Source organism: Meleagris gallopavo, chromosome 6 (assembly GCF_905368555.1).
Source record: "Meleagris gallopavo chromosome 6, MGAL_WU_HG_1.1, whole genome shotgun sequence".
Classification (NCBI taxonomy): domain Eukaryota; kingdom Metazoa; phylum Chordata; class Aves; order Galliformes; family Phasianidae; genus Meleagris; species Meleagris gallopavo.
In genome coordinates this window covers 45,566,698-45,584,761 of record NC_139409.1, presented here as the reverse complement: position 1 = coordinate 45,584,761, position 18,064 = coordinate 45,566,698, and the positions used below count along the sequence as shown (strand labels likewise).

The 18,064-nt window shown below is 38.6% G+C and overlaps 1 protein-coding gene across 1 annotated transcript in view; it reads right to left on the bottom strand.

The window, feature by feature from the left end:
- LOC146544162 (uncharacterized) overlaps positions 1 to 18,064 on the bottom strand; it is a 58,597-nt gene that overhangs the window by 23,991 nt on the left and 16,542 nt on the right. The window lies entirely within an intron of this gene.

Here is an 18,064-nt window from a genome sequence, read left to right as displayed (position 1 = left end):
AAGTCATGAAAGTTATACACTGTATTAAAACTAGATATTTGCTTCAGCTTTTTGTCTCTCTTCATGGTTCTGTAGCTAGTGAGAAACAGTTCTGTTGCTTCTCTGGAAATGACAGTATGAATCAGAGTGTTCTTCCTCGTAAAGATTAAGCATGCAGTTGAAGTCTTTCAGATTTCTGGTGTGATTTATAGATGGGCATGCTCAAGCCACCAGGACAAATTACTTCCAAAGTAAAGCAGATAAGCAACAGCTGCTTACTCACTTTTATATTTTTCACTGCCTATCACTGCGTATTTTTCACTTTTATGTTGTCAGAAGCATGAATGTTACTGTACCTGCATGGAAGTGGCCTCTCAGGGTTGCCAGCCTTTGTGATGCAAACAGTGAGTATCTCTGTAAGGTTCCATGCCTGACACCCATCTTGTGTACACCTTCACTAAGGACATCACTGACTTCTCATGTCCCATATTCCACAGGGTCCAATCCACGGGACGTTATGTTTATCATGATGTTCATGTTGCTAAAATTCCTCATATTATCATAAGTTTGATTTCAACAATCTTTGGAAGATAGTACCAATTACTTATAGAGTAAGTCTGTTTGGAAATAGTATTCAGGTTCACAGAAATTGAGGGATCACAGGGATCTAGGACTATTCAGGAAGGACTGACTGAGAACAGCAAACAAGTAGTATCATTCCTCTGCTTGTATTTAGGTCAATACTATTTAACATTTACATTAATTACATGACTAATGGGATGGAGTGCACCTCAGTTAGTTTGAGGCTGTTGCCAAATTAGAGAGGTGGTTGGTACACTCAAGTGCAAGACTAAAGGTCATTAAGGGAGATGTGAACAGACTGGAAAAATAAAGCTGAAGGAACATCACAAAGGACAGCAATGAAAAATGCAAGTCTCTGCACTTGGGACTGAATAAACTCATGAAATAGTGTGGGCTGAGCACTGTCAGTCTAGAAATCAAGGTTTGCAGGAAAGAATCAGGAGGTACCTGGTAGCCAAGAGACGAACATGAGCCAGGGCAGACAAAAAAGCCAACTGTATTTTGGGCTGCATTACTAAGAGCACAGGTAGATCTTATTGCTGTCTTTATCTTGCCCATGAGAGGCAATAGCCAAAGATGGAGCCAGATGTTTCCCGGCCTTATATAGCAATAGGACAAGAGGCAATGGATACGAGTTGCAGCATGGGAAATTTCACTTACATGTTAGAAAAGAAGTATTTTCACTGTGAGAGTGGTCAAATATTGGAACAAATGCCCATGGATGATATGCTCTCCATCCTTGGAGTTATTCAAACTACTGGACTGGCACTGAACAACCTGACATGCCTACTTTGAGGCATAAGTTAAAACAAATGACCTCCAGAAGTCCATATCCTGTATTACCTTAGTATTCTGAACATGGATCAGGCTTTATGATCCGTGAATACAACTACATTCCCATGGACAATGCAAGCTTTACTCCTCAAAGAATCAAAGTCTCAGGGCTTTTCAATGCCCTAGTCTATATCAGTGTTTAGGATGAGCAGCCCTTAAAAAACTTACAGCTGTTTTTGGCTTGAAGCATCACTGAGGTTATTGCATTTCACAAGTCAATGTGAAAAGTTTAGTTCTGGAAGAAGTTCTTATTGTTACAGAAAGGCAAAATGCAGCCTACACTCTAAAGCATAAGGTACAGCTTTAGGAGATACAGTCTAATTCTCATTCAGTAGCACATTTGCTATGTTTGATCTATTTATGCCTTAACTTCTCAACATCTAATATAGGACTAGTAGGATATTACTCAGTTGAGACAAGTTGAACATTGTTCTGAATTTTTGCATTTGGATGTAGTGGAAAATACTTTTTATTTTATGAGAAGTCTCACTAAATTTTAATATTGAATTTATTTTAAGTTTTAAACTGCAGATCACTGAAATCTTACAAGAATATTTTATAAGCTCAACCAGTAATTGGAGCAATAGTTTCCTTATTAAAACTAAGAAGAGTTAGACATTGCTAGGAATAGTGCTATTTTCCCACTCTATTACTTTTTATCTCAGAAAATCTTGACAAAGGGATAATACAGAACATTTAATGAGCTTTTGAGTTTAAAAGTCCCCAAGCATATCCCCTTAATTGGAAGAAAGAGAAATCCTTACTCTGAATACTTTCATTATTCGTACTGAAACTCCTGGGAATGTATCTTCAAGATTTGAAGAGGAGTGTGTTTGTTCTGCTTCTTCCTGTGTAGCCAGGTTTTGCAGATACACTGCTGCAGCACTGATACAAGATTCATAAATTAAAGAGGGTGAAAGAATTCTTCTAACGTTTTTGCATGTACTTCTGCTGCTTTGGCAGATTTTTGGTTACAGATACATGCATTGAATACAGTTAAGAATATTGCCAATAGTGTATAGTGAAGTAGAGGAATTATAATAGTAATTCCCTGCCAAAGCCTCCTTCTCCTTACATTATTTTTCATTTATAAAGGAGTCGATATTTTTCATTAATAAAAAGACTGTAGTGTACATACAGCACATTAGAACTTCTCTCTTTTGAAGACTCTATCATTCAAGAATGAGACAGAAATATTTCAAGAGTGCTAGAAAGCACTGAACCTGCTTCGTGTTTACTACATATGCTTTATTGCTGCATCATAAAGAAAGTGCCTGCAAGGGCTCTCAGGTCAATATCAATCCTACATGTGGGGCTGTGTCATCAGAGTAGGCACACTCAGACCACAGAGTGCACAAAATCTTAGTGCTGACTCACATCCAAGTGTTACCTGAGCAACTGAGGAAATGTGGAGAGGCTGAGTGACCTTCACAACATGGGAGAGATGTCTGTATCCATAAATCCACATACCTGCTTATAATCTCATTCCTGTACATGCATTTTTTCACTTTCAGTCCTAATAGTGCTCTTTCTTTCCTGCTGTTCTAGTGGCTTACAAGCAGATACATTTCACATTAAATGGCAATATCTAATATGCATTGAACAGAACAAGAATAATTTAAAAAACAAACAAAAAACAAAAAACAACAAAAAAAAACCAACAGACGAACACAATTGGTCCGATCACACTTGTGGTTTATGGGCAGTAGATGATATTTCAGGAAGAAGAAAGAGCTTTGTTGCAAAAGCAGTTCCTCAACAACACTTCTCTGTGTAGTGAGGGAGATGTGCAGAGTGAGGGAAGTCTCCTGCTATGCCACTGGAGAGTCTGCAGGTAAGTGCTGGAAAGGTACTCAGCAGAGGTATTGAAGTTAGACATGCAGGAAGGGAATTTTCTTCCCTCAGCTTGGAGAAGGGGAATGTTGTTAAAATGAGGTGAGAAGGCTGCAGATCTGGATGGACCGCAAAGGTTCTTGGTGGGAGGTAAGCTTAATGCTTTAAACTTTAAGCTGGGAGAAAATTTATAGGATCAAAGTTAGAAGTGCTTTGGGTTTTTACTCCTGTGGGGCAGTTGTGAATGTCAGGTTTTGTGCAATTTTTGGAAACAAAGCACAATACAGTTAGATGTGTATTATGTTCATCAGGGAAAGGCATCTAGGATCCTTTTTAAACAACATCTCCACTTCCAAAACACTTCCCCAAGATTGATTTATTAAAAGGAAGCTTAACCTGGAAATACAAGAGTATTGTTAGTAATTTCAGCAAGTAATCTTTAAACAAAGAATAAGAGGGAAATTTCCATACTGCTTCTATTAGCTCTCTAACTGGCTCACCTCAGTTGCTGAGAATCCCAACTCTCCCTGACAGTCAAAGGGCTGTAAGCTCTGCCGTCTCTGTGTAGCTTTTGGACACCTTCTCTGATGCTTTCAGTCACTTGTTCAGTCCTGCAAGAATGGCTAGTGAGTGGTTTAGCATCCACTTCTTCAGGGACTTTAGTAGCTGATTTAGCCACTCGTTATCTGCTCTGATGCTGAATTTTACATCGCTCTGCTCCTCTTGTGCAAGAGGCCATCAGGAAGTCAACAAAGGAATCGTGGATGGCAGTTTTTTTCCATGTTATTGATGTTGAAGAGCTTTCTCACTACCTAGGAAGAGCAGCTAAGTGCCTTCCTCTGTGAACAGGGAAAAAAAATGAATGGAGAGATGCATATAAATCACATAGAACAGAGGTGTGGCTGAAAAAAGAGAAAAATAATTAGAAGGCACAAGCAAAGTGACCTGTGTCACTAAATGTTGGCTAATGAGTACATACATAATTCAGGTAATTTGTTTGGACTCCAGAACTCTGCTGGTTGATCATGTGCCAGGCTGATGATTTTCACCTCTGTAGGAAAAGTAGCAGCTTTTTTTTTTTTTTTCCCACCCTTACTGTAAACCTACAGTTGAGAAGACAGGAATTAGCAGGATTATTTTCTCGCCTTTCACATTGAACTGCATCATCTTTGTGCCAACATTACCAGTAGAAGCACACAAATAACTTCCAGCAGGGAAAACTACGCTGTAAACTTTAATGGCACCATATATACCCCTCAGTACCCTGCTGCTGTCCAGGAGCTTCTCACTACACATCAGCTTAAATCTCCTTGTTGTTCTTAGCACCCACAGAAAGGAATCGCCCCTTCGAATATACTGTTTATATTTGGCCCAAAAAATTTGGTCTGCTGCTTGGCTGTGAGCCAAGCACAGATTCATCTTGCTAAGAAAACTGCTGCAAGGACACAGTGTTGTTGAAAAATGGCGCTGTGCAAGGTGGGCTACTCTGCCTTGTCTCCTTGCATGATTCTATGCGCTGTGCTTGCAATTCGTTCTGGTATGTAAAGTTACTGGCCTTCTAAGTATGTTGTCAGAAGCAAATAGAGTCTGAGAAGATCTTCCTTGCCATTTTATATGTCAAAAATCTAGCAATATCTGTAACTGGATAAAATAGTTGGAATTCTGTTCCATTCTGTTTTTGAGGTTATCAGAAGCATTAGCAGTGCCAGTGACACTATCAGAAGGAAGTTTTGAGGCCAAGAGCTATCAAATGGTGAAAAGATTGATGTCAAAATGATTTATTTTGGAGGAAAGTGTCTATCAGCCTACAAAGAGCACTGCAATGTCTTTATTTGTCTTTCTGCAATGCCTTCCATGATTAAACAATTTGCTAAGTAGATGAGGAGAGTTCTGTGGGCAACAGTTGCATGAGTTCTGCTCTTTTGCCACTGAAATAATATGCTCATGCTGAGACAAAAAAAGTATGGGGACTAATATGTGGGTTGCTCCAAAAGTAATGTCTCCTATTTATTTCTATGGAAATTACAGCAGATGGAAAGAGCACAATAGTGTTTTTTAGTAGTACACATTCTCAGCTACAAAACAATATTTTTAAAATATAGTAGCTATGCATTTTTGCCAGATGAGATCAACAAAACCCTGCATGCTGCACTCGTGAAAATCTACACCAGCAGAGGTGACCCACTGTTGCCACTGCTGAAACATGCCACTCACCACCTCACTGCACTCACATCCATAAACATTCAGCAAACATCAGTGAGTATCAATGAGTGCCATTTTTTCTGCATTGAGGAGTTCAGTAGCACAGTTTTGATTCATACACACTTCCATGATGGATGCCATTTGGACAGATTGCCCCTCTGCTGCCATCTGTCACATGGCAACCACATGTAACAGAATATTGTCATGAAGGTTCAGCCTATACTGCCATACCACCAACATCTGCCTTGGACGTCGTGGGCCAACAAAATAAAATAGGATGCATCACTTTTGGAGCAGCACTTCAAAAAATCATAACAAAATTTAATTCTGGAACCTCTCACTAAACTAACTTCTTCCTCACTTAGAAGAACTCTCTTACACACAGCTGAAATTAAGTTAATGTGAGAATAATCTTAGGAGTGAGAAGGGATTGATCACCAGATGAGCTGAGATGTCCAGTAGGTCATCTAGTGAAAAGTGAATCTGAAAATAAAGTGGAGATGGCTCATGATACTGAATTCATTATACTCACTGAACAGAATGAAATCTTTCTTAAGTGAAAGAAAGCAGGAAAAGTTTTCAGTCAAGGTAAGGGAGGCATAACAGAAAGTCTGCAATGGACACTCAGAAGGCACTGCTGTATCTGCACTTTGCATTGTGTTAATGATACTTCACAGTGAATCATGAGACCTCTCACCATGGGAGCTGTAAGAAGTCACTGCATCACTTCCAGTAATGATCCTGATTTCCTGGTGCAAAGAGAAAAGGATTGGGAAAAAATGGGTATCCCTTCTCAGTGAGTTGATGCTTCTCGTTTCCAGTTTAATAGAACAGTTAAAGAGTTAATTGTGTGCTTTACTTTCCTTATCTTCTTGAATCCTTAACATCACTGAAATCAACAGGGAAACTATTTCTGGGATGTCTTCAGACTAGTACTTAATTTACTAACTTGAGAACAAGATACAATGGAGTTACAGAAGCATTGTTGTTATGCCCAGTCCAACAAATACTATTAAGTTCATGTAGACATGGGCTATCTCCTACAATATGCATGCTGTAGCAAATTATCATTTGTGCCTTCTCTCCACCATGTTCCACAGACTCCAGATGGATTATCTTTCTTCCTTTCTTCCTTCCTTTCTTTCTTCCTTCCTTTCTTTCTTCCTTCCTTTCTTACCTTTTCATGTCTATCTCAAAGGCTCATAATAACATGCTGACTGAAGGAATGTTTCAGTCTGGCTTCATTTAGGAAGAGCTCATATGACTTGTATAATAATGAAGTAAAATGTTTGGCATATGCTTTCCAGCAACTGAAAATCTATGCAGTACCTACATTAAAAAAAAATCTGGAAGAAATGAAAAGAAGAAAGTTATGCAGGGAAGTTAACCAATGTTTTTTTTTAATTCTACTTTGTACAGAGATGTCTTAAGAACAACCAAGAGTAAGAACCAGTAGAATGATGCTGTGTGTAACAGACAGAGCCGCCTGTGCTCTGCAGAGGTCCAAAACCAAATAGATTTGTAAACACAAATCACAAGTGGCAAAACAGCATTATGGCAACAAGCAGCACGGCCCAAGATTTTCTTCAGATTCTTGTGTTCTATGAAATGGAAAGAAAGGCTTAGGAAACACAAGTTAGGTGGACAGTGGGATGAAAGTTAGATGTAGTTACACCTCCCATGGTCCAAAACAGTAGCTCTTACGCTAGCTGTTTCTGCATCTGCTCCTGGTTGGGCACCAGAGCTGCATACTCTCCCTCTACTCAGCCCTGGTGACACCTTCAGACACATAATACTGTGTCCAGTTCTGGGCTCCCCAGTTAAAAAAAGACAGGGATCTCTAGAAGAAGTCCAGCGAAGGGCCACAAAGATGATGAGGGGCCTGGAGCATCTCCCCTATGAGGAAAGGCTGAGAGACCCGGGTCTGCTCAGCTTGGGGGAAAAAAGACTAAGTGGGACTTTGATCTGATTAATGTTTATGAATATCTGTAGGGAGGTGGGAGGCAAATGGATACGGCCAGGCTCTTCTTGGTGGTGTGTAGTGATAGGACAAGGGGCAATGGCCTAAAACCTAAAACTTGAACATAGGAAGTTCCCTAGAAACCTGCAGAACTTCTTTATGGTAAGGGTGATGGAGCACTGAAAAGGCTGACCAGAGAGGTCAGCCTCTCCTTGAATATCTCCTTCTATGGAGATATTCAAGACCCATCTGAACATCTACCTGTGCCACATATTGTAGGGAACCTGCTTTAGCAGGGAGGCTGGATTGGATGATCTCTTGATGTCTCTTCCAACCCCTGCAATTCTGCAATTCTGCGTAATTTCAGCCACACTTTAAATAGGCAAAAATCTTTTAAAATGCTTAATTAATGGGCTTACTGCTATCACAGTTAGCATCACATTTCAGCAAATAATACACCATGCTTATTATTAGAATAGAAGTCTGTAAATTTAATAGTAAAACAAGCCATTTAAGCCCAAACAAGTCGATGTATTAGAGTACATGCACAGGGTGCCTCATTTCATTACACAGGCTTTACTTTTGTTGGCAAGGAAAGGCTCTTGCAAATAGATATACTTCTTGAATGCAGTGCAGAACAATTCACTCGCAGTACATTCCTCATTTCTGAAAGATATATGAAGAACTAAATTCCTAAATTGCAAGCTCCTGTCTTACCCAGCGGTAGTACCGAAGTACTGTCTTTCACTGTGCTGATGTAGGGGAAGCATCTTTAGTATCAAAATAACAATACTGGCAGTAAGATTTGCTTCTGGTACTTCTCCTATGCAGACAATCTAGGCTAATGTAGGGAGATATGTTCCTTTGCCAAACTAGAAAGCGTATTTTATTATGATTGATTTTATATATATGTGGATATTCATCAGGAAAGCAAAGTTACTGTAATGATTCTTTTTTCTTGCATTCTATGATAGCATTTGTTTCATATTTCCAGTCAGAAATCAAATGAAACAAAAGATCAAAGAAGAAATCAGTATTAGCAATTGCAGAAAACATCTTCAGGACAAGTAGCAATGGACTTGTGCTGTATATTTATAAAAAATATTCCTCCCTATTACTCGCTTCCTGCCTCAGCAGGAAGTTAGCAAGAGGCTAGTACATAATTCAAACAAATTTTAGGATAAGCACTATATTTTTAGGTGAAGAGAATGTCTTTTTCTTCTCAGAAGGACATGTATACGTACTTGATTTGCATGGCAGTGCACATGTGATTTCATTCTCTGCAGTCTAATGTCAACCTTATGGCAAGAGTAACGCATCTCCTTGTCAATCAGCTCCTCCCTCCATTATTTTTTTATTTTTAATCTTGGTGAGAAAAAGCTCTGATAGGTGAATTCCTGTGCTGGATTCCCTATGAAAGGAGAATCTACTGAAAAAGCTACTGGTATGAGAGAGATGTGAACTGGTAAAATCCTGCAGAACAAGAGAATATTAAAGCTGGTGATAGACTACTGGAAAAGTGCAGCTATTAAAAATGAATCACACAGCTTCTGTAAAGGCCCCTTTAGACCAAATTCAGCACAGATAGCCTGTAGTTCTGATGGCTCTTGCCTTCCTCAGCAACAAACAGTGTAGCCAAAGCAGAGTGCCAACAGAAAACATAAGGTATGGAGAAAATGAGGCAAATTATTATAATTGGAACAGGGTTTGTTTTTCTAGGTTTGAGATCGTTCCCCACACTATCAAAGTAGTAGTACAACAGATTTTTATATGGATTTGGTTTTGTTGCTGTTGTTGCTGTAGTCCTCTATTGAGAGATTTGGGTTAGGGAAAGACCTGAACAGAAATTTTAGACAGTTTTACTGACACACTGTTCTTCAACACAGAGTGAGGTGCAATTTCAGTGCTCGCAAAGAAGGGAAAGTTAATGAGAGAGACTGAGGATGAAGCAGTCTTTCTCTACACCACTTTGGCTTAGGTATTTTTAAGCTAATGTCTTTTGAGTAATGATGCCTGGGGAAAGTATCTTGCAAAATGTTTTGTTTCTAGAAAAGGGAACTAGTAGGGAAAACCCAGACATGTTTCTATTTCTCACAGGGGCTTGAATTTATCTCTCTGCTGTGCAAAGATGTGTGAAATGAGGAATTACAAATCACATTTTCTTATACTTTTTGCAAAATGTTCTTTCAGATGTGTCACAGACAGTATTTCTCTCTCGTAGGATGCTTTATACCACCTGGGTGACAGCCATAAACCACAACTACTTCACAACCCAGATAGAGACATTTTAAGAAACCTATTACCTACAAAATGTTTTTGGCTGATACTGATACTGAACATTTTTCTTTTCATGGATAATTATTATATTTCTATTCAGGTGCTTGAAGTAATAAGCCACATTAGAAATATGAGTCAGAAATGTAATTGTCTTAGTAGCAACTAAAAGTTAATTTAACTGCATTCTAAATTTCAGTTATTCCTATTAGCAGCTGATCTTTTGCTTACTGATAAACTGCAATTATCCTGTCACAATTAGAGCTTAATTACTGATTCAGCTAGTTCTTAAAGAGTAGGACCTGGTCCATATCTGGCATAGGACAGACTCTGAGCAGATCTCAGCTTTGAGTAAGGAGGACAGGATGTAGCAGAAGATGCTTTCCCCACGTGTCATCCTTGTACCAGTCACCACCTTTGCTTGAGGACACTGCTCTGACTCATCATAAGAAAAGGTGTGTGGAACACGACCGTGCTTGGGATATGTCATCCTACAGATAAGTCTATTAAAACCACCTCTTTCAGTCAAACATAAATGGAAATGCAATTTTTTTTCCCCCAGTTTATCAGAGGATAGATTAAAATCGTATCAGTTGTCAAGAAACTAAATCTTGGTTTATCTGGACAGTTCCATGGCATCTCTATTGCAGGATTTTGGAAAGTGGTTTCAGAGGAAGCTGTCTTCATGCCATAGTTGCTATTGGCTGATTTATATTCAGGCATAACTCAAAGGGAATATTGAAGAAGCAGGACCTTAATTTGCTGTCCCACTGTGTTCTACCAGCGGTACCATCAGTGAAACTGGAACCACATTGAATTAAAATTATACAGTAGAGAGAAGAATCAAGTTCATGGCTTATTACAGGACTAGTAAGCCACTATGGGACAATGCTTCAGTTTATGCAAGGGCTTCTCTGAAAGTAATTCCTCCTGTTTTGTTATGTCTGACCACAAAACCAGAGGTGGATGTTGGTGATATGGCAGTAGAGGCTGAACCTTTCCATTAATATTGCATTACATTTTGTTGCTGTATGACAGACAGCAGCAGAAGGGCAGTCTGACAAAATGGCAGTCTGACATGGAAGTATGTGTGAAGCAAAGGTGTGTCACTGAATTCCTCCATGCAGAAAAAATGGCAGCCACTGACATGATGAATGACATTCATCACCACTTGCTGAACATTTAAGGAGACCGAACAGTGGATGTGAGCTTAGCGAGGCGTTGGGTGGTGCGTTTCAGCAGTGGTGACAGTGACAGTGGGTCACCTCCACTGGTACAGATTTTTAACAGAGTGGCAAGCAGGCTCTCGTTCATCTCTGGTAAAAATGCAGAGCTAATGATCGTGTGTTGAAAAATAGTGTTTTGGAGAATTTACCAAATAGTGTCACTGTGCTCTTTATATCTGTTGCAATTTCCATGGAAATGAATAGGAGGCACTACTTTTGGAGCAACCCACATGCTTATTAGTATAAATGCAGGTGAAGTCCTGGCTCTGAATATATACAGAGACATAGAAGGTTAGGTGTCAAGTATTAAAATAGTTTTTTGATAATTCAAGACCTGATGCTTTCATGAATGCAAGGGAAAAGGATTTAGCTCTTCCAGTGTAAAATTTAACAGTATAATTAAGGCATACTCTGCTACTTCTAATAGAGTTTCTGGCCAGCAAAAGTCTCCTCATCTGTCTAGCAAGTTTATATACACAGGAAATCATCCTTAACGCTTCGGGTAATGTTTTGAAACCCACTCTATCTCTATCACTCTGGGGTCCTGGTTCTCTGCATGGCATCAGCTCGGTGTTTCCAAAAATGTCACTCCAGCTTTACCATTAAGTAACTAAGTCAGGTTACCCACAATGAATTTTAGGTGTTCAGGTGAATCTTATATTCTGCTTTCTGCCACCTACATTAGTGAAGTAAAGTAGTTTTTCAAAAGACCAAACCATCACTCCTGCATACTTCCCACCACCCTGTATTGCCTACTTCTGAATTAGCACTCCTGATCTTGAGTTCTGACAAAATAACTGCAGAAAACCAAAACTCCTGGGTTGCCATAGTTATTCTGTGTACATCTCCAAGTTCAGAACAGCTGAAAAAATCATTGACTGCAGGTATTATGCCTGAGCAGAAAGCAAACAGCTCTCATTTCTCAAGGATCTTTCAAATGATCCAGAGCAAAGGAGCCTTGATGCTACTTGGAACTCAGGAGAAGTAGTCCTTGAAATCTAGGCCAGACTCTCAACTATTTTGAAGCAGCCTTGGCCCATGGAACTGTTCGTGTAATGCAAATTTAAAATAGTTGACAGCTTCATACAGGTAGAATATTCAGAGACACAATGAGACTAGGCAAAACTGCTATCATAATTCTTTAACTTTTGGGGATATTGCTCAGACCCTCAGAAATTACTTGCATCTTACAAAATATACACATTTCTAGCATGCATGTTTAAATTCAGCTGTTATATGATCTACAATGATCACATTCTCTCACCACCTTAGAATATTAATGGTGAATATCTGAATGTGTCAGTCTGAAACCTACTATTTGAACCGCAGAGAGATACTCTAGAAATTTAACATTCTGTAGATAAAATCTTGAGCAAAATTGCATCAGTTTAGCAGGCAAAGTGAATTGCAATATGCATATTAATTTCTAGGTAAGTTCTTACCTAGAACTGACACTAACTACAACTTAGAGACAAAGATAATGATGTCTGTCCCAGAGCAAACTCTGGTAATTCAACATTTATTTTCACTTTGAGTAGTAAACGAATTGAAAATTTGTTGCAGAGTGCAAGCAATGCATAAATAACTTAACATGGGAAGTACCGTTTGTGATAATCACTCACAAAAGTAACACCGTTACGTATCAACAATATTATATAACTCAAACATTATGTAATTATTATAAATGTCAACAATAATAAATTTATTAACTTGCTTATTCTACGAATCAATAATATTATAAAACATAAAAAAAAAAATTAAATACTCCCTGCAGATATGTTATCATTGCTTTCTTACCACTGTTACTGTCATGTGTTTATTCTAAAGCAAGACTTAGAGGAGCGAAAGCAACAGGACTTGATCTAAGGATAGCCTAGCATTATATTTGGCTTTGCCACAGTGGTTTCTGCTTTTCAGCTGCAGCATGGAGAGAATTATACGTGTATCTTTTAACAGGGCTTTGAAATCAAATGAAGAAAGATATTAGGTAAGAGCTGGTTATTATTATGATCACCACTTTGTTATTATTATCTGTACCTCTTCTACTGTTGGTCACTATTAAAACTGTGAAATGTGAAAAAGAAGGTCTCTACCTAGAGCAGACTGTTGTGGAGTACCACAGAACAGATGTCCCTGGTGTTTTCTAACGAATGTGAAGCAATAGGATGTAGTTAGTTAACGTGTTCTTACATAAGACTATATCTAAATGTTGGATGTTTATACCCTTGCTTTCAAAAGCATTGTACCCAAATATAACTGTGTGTTCTGACAGGAATGAGTAAAGCTTGCAGGAGGGCAAAGCTGACCTTGCTCAGACTCATAACAGAGGCTCAGTCCTGCAGTAAGTCATCTCTTATTACACACACCCCACAACCACTGCTCCCAATAAGTTCTCAATACTGACATGGCTAATGTTTATTTACTAAAATCTTCTAGTCAGATTTTTCTAGCACTGCACACGTGTAGCAATGGCAGAGAGTCCCAAGAGAGCCAAATACTGAGCAACAATCTTGGCAGAAAGCATGGATGAGTTGTGGCTCAAAGTGCATCCCTGTATTTAGACATCTATCCTTTAAGCATCCATCCTTTCCACCCTAGGAGCAACCTTCCAAATAATCATCTTTATGGGGTTTACATATGTGTGTAAACTTGTTTATTTTAGGCAGTAGGAAAACAGTGCTACTCAGAAACAGGAGGCTTTGAAGACTCCCAAAGGCTAACAAATGGCTGTAAATTGAGGGACCTTGTGTTAAATTCCCTGAAAACCAGTTCTGACAAGACATCACATCAGTGGTAGGGGATAGTAAAATGTAAGCCACAAGACCATTTCCTCTCCCCATGAACTTGTCACTGAGAACGCAACCAATATTTCTCCTGAGGCTGAGTGCTTATGGATAGCCTTGCCCTTACAAAGCTGAGGCTCATGGTTGATGCTCTGCCATAGGTTCAAAGGAATAAGTAAAGCAATGACACTTTAAAATTGCAGGTGTTCTTTTTGTTCTTGGAGCTAACATGAAATGAAGAGCCAAGTAAACAACGCTTGAAGAGTGGAGATAAATGCTGAAGTATAAGCATACTTCATACAAGAATGAACAAAAGACTTGGTTGGCAATGCTTTTAAAATGAATTTGCAACTTTAAAAATAACAGTACTCGATTTGCCAGTATTATTTCAAACTTCTTTCAAAGCTCTTCTGCACAACTGTTTTCATCACTTGTGTTTGTAATTTCCTAGTACAGGAAGACATTGCTTCAGCCTTTTTTGTAATGATAACCAGTAGTTCTTAATTTTTTGGGGTTTGCATGTGTATGTGTTTGCTACCATGCAACCACTGTAAAGAACAGAAAGGTAAATTTGTTCTCTTCAATAACTTGAGTGATAAATAATTAGGAAGACTCCATAATTTCCATTTTTTATGTAAAAACAATGAAAATTGCAAACAAAAGAGGACTCGATATGTTTTTCCATCTTATTCATGCTTCAGTAGACCGAACTTGAACTAAAAAAAGGCCAGGATAATGACGACAGCCTACAAGACATGAGTAAAAGAGTCAGAGGATGAGAATGAGTTAGAGGACTCGCTAAAATCTATGTGAAAAAAAAGAGATCCTAATTTTAATGTGTAATGTTTCCTTTTAACTAGACATCCATGCTTCAAAATTCCAGTGTGTGTGGTTATTTTGAAATTAAGAGAATACTGCAATTATTCTAGTGACATAGCCTGCACTACCATAACACCATAACACAACATGGAATTTGAGCAAATGGAAAAGCAATTACAGAGCTCCCAAAAGAGAGCAGCTCTGAGACTAAATGAGGATGTTTGTGAAACAAATGCACATTTAGAGCAGGCTTTTGTGAAACACTATTTATGTTTTGCACTGCTACCAACTTAGTTTAATTTATTGCAGAGATGTCAGTTTTGACAAATGTTTCTTTTTCCATTTTGTTAAGTATGTCAAAAATAGAAGTCTTTCTTCTGAACTGAACTTTTCCCCTCTGCAAATTTAAATGAAACTTCTCAGTTGGTTGAATGCAGGCTGCAAAAGCTTCTTCTGTATAATCCAACTGTCAGAACACATGAAAATCCGTGTGAAGCCTTCCAGTCCCTCAGCAGATGTATACATGGGGCTAACTTTTGCTGACACTTGTTATACAGACTGTAGAGCTCACTGTTTGGCAGAGACTGTAGGACTGTCATCTTTGCTGACAAACGTGATTTATTTATTTATTTGAGGATAAGCTGATATAATGTTGATGTAACATAATGGTAACTGCTGAACCTGCCTGGGAAAACAGTAAGCAGTGAAGAGGGCAAGTCAGTGACAGACTGATCTGGATTGCTAATCTGGGGGCAAACTAACAGCATGCATTCTACTAGTGTGAAATGCAAAGGTGTTCATCTAAGAAGCAAAGAGTAGGAGCACAGTAGGACATACAGGCAGCTCACTGAGAACCCACAAGTATGATCGGAATAAAGAGAGGATAAGAATCTCTTATCTCTACTTATATATTGGGAAAACAAAGATTTGACAAAAGTTTTTAAATCAAAAGGCAAAAACATAAGCATTATACTATGCCTGAAAGTTAAACATGTTTATTCTGTCTAGAAATGTGATTTACTTTTTTTTTTTTTTTTTTTTTTTTTGAACAGTAAGAAGGATGATTAACTATAGGATAAAAGAGAAAAAACTGTAGGTTGGTTGGAATGAATATGCTTTTACTGGGAAATTTTTGAAAGAGACTGAATCGTTTGCATAAGCAACATGCTCTACCCCGACCACAGCAGCCCAGGAAAGTTCAGTGGACTGTGCTGTACAGAAAGTAACACAAAATGAATGTAATGGTGTTATCCACACTGATAACTGATGATTCTTGAAAGCATACAAATCTTTTTGCTGATCATATTTCTGAAAGTAGCAGCATCTGGCCTCTTGGCAGTCTATCTCTTTTGTCAGAATAGAGTGTAACTCTTTCAGCAGTGTCCCTGAGCCTTTGGTACCAGCAGATATCTCTTTAACTGCTACGGCATTCAAGTGAAGTAATTGCCACCACGGCCTCAGGGCTGGTCAAAGAATCATAGAATTGCACGAGTTGAAAGGGATGTTTAAAGGTCATCTTTTCCAACTCCCCTGAAATGAACAGGGACACCTACAGCTACATCAGGTTGCTCAGAGCCCTGTCCAGCCTGACCTTGAATGCCTCCAGGGATGAGGCACCCACAACTTCTCTGAGCAATGTGTTCCAGTGCTTCACCACTGCTGAGTAAAGAATTTCCACCTAATGTCTAATTTAAATATCCTCTTTTAGTTTAAAACTATTCCCCTTTGTCCTATCACTATCAGATCCTGCAATAGTCAGTCTCCCTGCTGTTTATAAGCTCCCTCAAAGTACTGGAAAGTTGCAGTGAGGTCTTTCAGAGCCTTCCCTAAAGCTAACCAAACCCTGCTCCCTCAACCTTTCTTCGTAAGAAAGGTGCTCCAGCCCTCTGATCACTTTCATGGCCCTCCTCTGGATCTGCTTAGCAGCTACACATAACAAATTGCTCTCTTGTAAGACCCACATCATTTCTCATTCCATGTACCTCCTGTAAAATGCTGGCAAAAGAATTTCTAGTTGTAATTCACATCAGTGGGATGTAGCCATGTGACTGCCAGTACAACAGAAAGCTTCATCTTACCTGAGAACAGCATTTCCTCTGTGGAGCACGCTGAATCGTGCAATATTCTGTATTCACACAGTGATATTTCAGTTGGATGCTCGTAGCAGAGAAAAAAAGAAGTTCTTTTTTGTGTCTGATTTTACTTTCTAACATAAAAAGTCAGTATGTGCCAACCAAAATTACATGTGATTTTTAGGTATGGGAGTTCTATTTATGTTGAATGTAATAAAATGTCTGAAGTCTTAGTTTCAGGCTGATTATTTGGTGTATAAAGAGATATTGATTACTGTAGAGGGGAATTTCTAGAAACATTGCTAAGAAAAAATAAAAATATCTGAGATACATTACAGATATAGTCACCTCACTGTAAGCAAAACCATTTATAAAACTAATATAGATATTTATATAGATATAAAACCAGATAGATTTTCCACAGGAGAGGGAATTTCTAAATGACTTTTTCCCTCCCAGTGTATTTATGAAAACAACCTGAAATACCAACCAGACAAAGAGATACAGGTACTTCATCGTGAAGTATCGAAAGAAAAGATTCCAAAACTCATCCAGGAAGAAAACCTTCTGTTGCAAGATTCACAGGTGAAATGGAAAATGTACCAGAGCCAGTTTTAAATCAGATTATTCAGGTTGTGTTAGCAGTACAACTGGGATAGTACAGGGCCCAGCGTTGCTCAGTTTTTCAAGCTTGCTTTCTGTGACACTACTGTGGACATCCTCTTGATACTTCCATAGATTCTTGCTTCAGGAGGATGCCCTACCTGAATACTTCTTCTCTCACATACTTTTATAATACTTAAAAATGCTAACAGAACTTGCGTTTAGATTTCTCAAAATTGTATTTAATCTCTCTTTGAAACGACATTATATTAAGAATGTGCAGCATACTTCCTAAACTTTCCATCAATCTCCATCAGATCTGGCCAGAAGATCTTATTTGCTATAACCCAGGATGGCCTTTCCTAACATTTTTTGACATCCTATTTTGTAACATCTTGACACCATGTATTAGATGTGAAATGGCCCTGAGCACCAAACCATGCTACTCAGGCTGGCAGGATCTGAGCAGGATCTCCATGGAGCCCACATATCCATTCTACTTAATTTCGATTTCAGATGCAGAAGGAGTTGACTGCAGTATGTATAAAACTCAGCACACAGTAGCAAACAAAATGTATAGCTTTGATCTAAAAATACGTGATTATTATCTGGCTTTGGGAAAGGCAGATTTGTGCTGCAGATAAACAAACAGATGAGTGACTAGCAGAATTCAGTGTATCTGGTGTTCACTGAAGAAACATGCAGATGCTCAGGAAAGAGGTGAACTAGTAACAGAGAGTTCAAAACCACCACAATCATAATTTCTCTAATGATCTCTTTTTTGCATTTACTGCAACATCATGCTTGTTTTTAAGAGAATGGTTTGTAATGCTGTAATCTACTGCAGGTTCTACTCCCAAGGTTTTCAACCTTTTTCTCTAGGCTGGAGGATTTTTG